Source organism: Palaemon carinicauda, chromosome 9 (genome assembly GCF_036898095.1).
Source record: "Palaemon carinicauda isolate YSFRI2023 chromosome 9, ASM3689809v2, whole genome shotgun sequence".
In the NCBI taxonomy this organism is placed as follows: Eukaryota; Metazoa; Arthropoda; class Malacostraca; order Decapoda; family Palaemonidae; genus Palaemon; species Palaemon carinicauda.
The window spans coordinates 100,540,687-100,545,686 of NC_090733.1; positions in this window are offsets into that span (position 1 = coordinate 100,540,687).

Below are 5,000 nucleotides of genomic sequence, written 5' to 3' on the forward strand. Positions count from 1 at the left end.
AGCACTCGAGCATTCACCTCTCTCACCACTCCATCAACATATAAGTTAAACAACCACGGCGACATCACACATCCCTGTCTCAGCCCCACTCTCACCGGAAACCAATCACTCACTTCATTTCCTATTCTAACACATGCTTTACTACCTTTGTATAAACTTTTCACTGCTTGCAACAACCTTCCACCAACTCCATATAACCTCATCACATCCCACATTGCTTCCCTATCAACTCTATCATATGCTTTCTCCAGATCCATAAACGCAACATACACCTCCTTACCTTTTGCTAAATATTTCTCGCATATCTGCCTAACTGTAAAAATCTGATTCATACAACCCCTACCTCTTCTAAAACCACCCTGTACTTCCAAGATTGCATTCTCTGTTTTATCCTTAATCCTATTAATCAGTACTCTACCATACACTTTTCCAACTACACTCAACAAACTAATACCTCTTGAATTACAACACTCATGCACATCTCCCTTACCCTTATATAGTGGTACAATACATGCACAAACCCAATCTACTGGTACCATTGACAACACAAAACACATATTAAACAATCTCACCAACCATTCAAGTACAGTCACACCCCCTTCCTTCAACATCTCAGCTTTCACACCGTCCATACCAGATGCTTTTCCTACTCTCGTTTCATCTAGTGCTCTCCTCACTTCCTCTATTGTTATCTCTCTCTCATTCTCACCTCCCATCACTGGCACCTCAACACCTGGAACAGCAATTATATCTGCCTCCCTATTATCCTCAACATTCAGCAAACTTTCAAAATATTCCACCCACCTTTTCCTTGCCTCCTCTCCTTTTAACAACCTTCCATTTCCATCTTTCACTGTCTCTTCAATTCTTGCGCCAGCCTTCCTTACTCTCTTCACTTCTTTCCAAAACTTCTTCTTATTCTCTTCATATGACTGACCCAATCCCTGACCCCACCTCAGGTCAGCTGCCCTCTTTGCCTCACGTACCTTGCGCTTTACTTCCACCTTTTTCTCTCTATATTTTTCATACTTCTCTATACTATTACTCTGCAGCCATTCTTCAAAAGCCCTCTTTTTCTCTTCCACTTTCACCTTCACTCCTTCATTCCACCATTCTCTGCCCTTCCTCATGCTGCCTCCAACAACCTTCTTGCCACATACATCACTTGCAATCCCAACAAAATTTTTCTTTTACTAACTTCCATTCCTCCTCTAAATTACCAGTTTCTCTTACTCTCACCTCATCATATGCCATTTTCAACCTTTCCTGATATTTACTTTTTACCCCCGGTTTTATTAGCTCTTCAATCCTCACTACCTCCCTTTTACATCCACCTACTCTATTCCCCCACTCTTTTGCTACAACTAATTTTCCTTCCACCAAAAAATGATCAGACATACCGTTAGCCATACCCCTAAACACGTGCACGTCTTTCAATCTTCCAAACATTCTTTTAGTTACCAACACATAATCCATTAATGCCCTTTCTACTACTCTTCCATTTGCCACTCTTACCCACGTATACTTATTCTTATCTTTCTTTTTAAAGAAGCTAGCACCTATTACCATCTCTTGTTCAACACACATGTCTACCAGTCTCTCACCACTCTCATTTTCACCTGGTACGCCATACTTACCAATGACACCTTCTACCTCTCCAGCGCCCACTCTAGCATTTAAGTCACCCATAACAACTACATAATTCCTTCTACCCAGTCCTTCTACACACCTAGTTAATTCATTCCAGAACTCATTCCGATCTTCTTCACTTTTCTCACTACCTGGCCCATACGCACTGACAAACGCCCAACATTCCCTACCCAACCTAACCCTTACCCACATTAACCTAGATGATATCTCCTTCCATTCCACTACTTTACCTGTCATCCATTCACTCAGCAATAACGCCACACCCTCTCTCGCTCTTCCCCTTTCAATCCCAGACACTCTACCAGACATTTCACCAAACATCACTTCACCCTTTCCTTTCATCTTTGTCTCACACAAGGCCAATACATCCATCCTTCTACTTCTAAACATACTTCCAATCTCACATCTTTTACTCTCTATCGTACTACATCCACGCACATTTAAACACCCCAAAACTAGAGTGCGGGGAGCAGTCACTCTCCCCCCAGCTCCATCTCCTTGTCGATGTCTCGCAGGAATTTTTTACATATGTATATGTATATATGTATATATGAAATATGTACATATATATATATATATATATATATATATATATATATATATATATATATATATATATATATATATATATATATATATATATATATATATATATATATATATATATATATATATATATATATATATATATACAGTGAACCCTCGGTTATCGCAGTAGATAGGTTCCAGACCTGGCTGCGATAGGTGAAAATCCGCGAAGTAGTGACACCATATTTACCTCTTTATTTAACATGTATATTCGGACTTTTAAAACCTTCCCTTGTACGTAGTAGTGTTAACAAACTACCCTTTAATGTACAGAACACCTAATGCATGTACTAGAGTACCCTAAACTAAAACAGGCACAAATATTAAAGGCGATTTTATATCATGCGTTTCCTAAACACGCTAAAAAGCACTGTAAAAAATGGCAACCAATGTATTGTTTACGTTCATCTCTGATCATAATGAAGAAACAAACTCATTTAGTGTACACATATATGTATAGGTTAGTTTTTGCATCGATTATATTGATTATACAGTACAGTATGTTGATTTTGTTATTACCAATGTTTTACTTAATTTTTCTTAGGACTTCCAAATGAAATGTTTTTCTTCATGACGCCGCCTGAAACGACGGCGTCATAAAGTACTGTACGCTCAGTAAACAACCACGCTCAGAACAAAGAAGGCATTTAACGCGCATGATGAAAGTGATAAATAATGATATTCACAGTAAAAGCATTTACAAAATATGTTATTACAAATATAATTTACCGTATCTATATAAAATCATACAGTACATATTGTACGTAGCAAAGCAGGAAAACAATTTACGAGAGAGAGAGAGAGAGAGAGAGAGAGAGAGGAGAGAGAGAGAGAGGAGAGAGAGAGAGAGAGAGATATTGTTTTACGTACGTACTGTAAATGTAAATTTAGGAAAAAATATCAATATACGAGAGAGAGATGAGAGAGAGCGAGAGAGAGAGGAGAGAGAGAGGAGAGAGAGAGAGAGGAGAGAGAGAGAGAGAGAAAGAGAGAGAGAGAGAGAGAGAGAGAGAGAAGAGAGAGAGAGAAGAGAGAGAGAGAGAGAGAGAGAGAGAGAGAGATTGTTTTACATACGTACTGTAAATGTAGATTTAAAAAAAAAAAAAATATTATAGGTTACAACATATAGACTTTTAAAACCTTCCCTTTAACCTAATGCATACAGTACTAAACTATAAAACAGGCATAAATATTAAAATGTTAGAATATTAAAGTAAAAAATAAAGATTGTTACTGTACTCACCACGAAAGAAGTTCAAGAAAAACTTGAATGATGATGGCGATGAATTTGCTGCACAGTAGAAATGATGATGATGAAGCTGATGATGGTTTTCTACTGTGCAGCCAATGATAGTATTTTACGTCTCTTCAGACGGAGGTGTCTTTTCCTGGGACACCTCTTCAATTTCTTCCGAAGGCGTACTAGCAGGAGGAACTGGCTCTTTTTTGCGAGGCTGGAAGAGCATTGTGATCGGAAGTTACTGCCCGCTGCTTCTTTTTATTCGATCTAAGAGCATCCTGTAAGGAGTCATGATGTCATCGACGTTGTTGGAGAATTGCATAGAACGAACATATCCTCGTCCCACTCTTGCAACATTTCTTTCACCTCCTTTATATGGTTGCAGGCCTTGGCAAGCCGTTCTAGTGTTAAGCCCGTTTCTTCAACATTTTCTTGGGTCTCTTCGTGGGTTTCACTCTCTTCTTCGCTTGCCGATTTCGTCAGGTCTTCTAGGTCTGCGTCAGTTAGCGGCTGGGAATGGCAGTCCAACAACTCGTCGACGTCTTCAGTCGTCATGTCGCCAAACCCGTCACCTCCAATTATGGCAGCCAACTGCACAGATTTCCGTATTGCAGAGTGTTGAATCTCAGCAGGTGTAAATCCCTCGTCGTCGTAAACAATCTGTGGCAACAACTTCTTCAGCTCGCATTCACAGTTGCAGGTTTCATCTCTTGCAGTGCCTTCTGAATATTCTTCAGGCACGTGGCTATGGTGTACTGCCGCCAGTATAGAATCCTCATCCTCATCATCTTGGGCAGCATCCACACACGCAACGAGGTCCGCCAAGGTATTCTTCGTGTAGAAGGCCTTGAACGCCCTGATAACCCCCTGGTCCATCGGTTGAATTAATGACGTGGTGTTTGGTGGCAGGAACTCGACCTGAACGCCCTCACGCGACAGGTCAGTTGCGTGTCCACCAGCGTTATCCATAAGGAGAAGGATCTTGAATGGCAAGCCCTTCTCTACGAGATATTCATTGACTTGCGGGATGAAACACTGGTGGAACCAGTTGGAGGTCAGCATCTTTGTAATCCATGCTTTTGGATTATTCATCCAGTACACGGGAAGGAGGTTCTTATTCTTATTTTTCAAAGCGCGAGGATTTTTCGACTTATAAATAAGGCCTGGCTTTAGCAAAAATCCAGCAGAATAGCCACACATCACGAGGGTAACGCGATCCTTGAATGCTTTAAAGCCAGAGGCTTTGGCTTCCTCTTTGAACAGGAAAGTTCGCGACAGCATTCTCTTCCAAAACAAGCCGGTCTAATACATATTAAACACTTGTTCCGGCTTGTATCCACCTTCGGCGATAATATTCTTGAACGTCGGGTTCACGTAAGTTTCAGCAGCGGTAGTGTCAGCCGAAGCAGCATCACCATGCAGGGAAACGCTTTTCAGGGCGAAGCGTTTCTGAAACTTCGCGAACCATTCTTTGCTGGCGGAAAAACGTTGTTTCTGAGGCTGGGAATCAGTGGATGTCCCT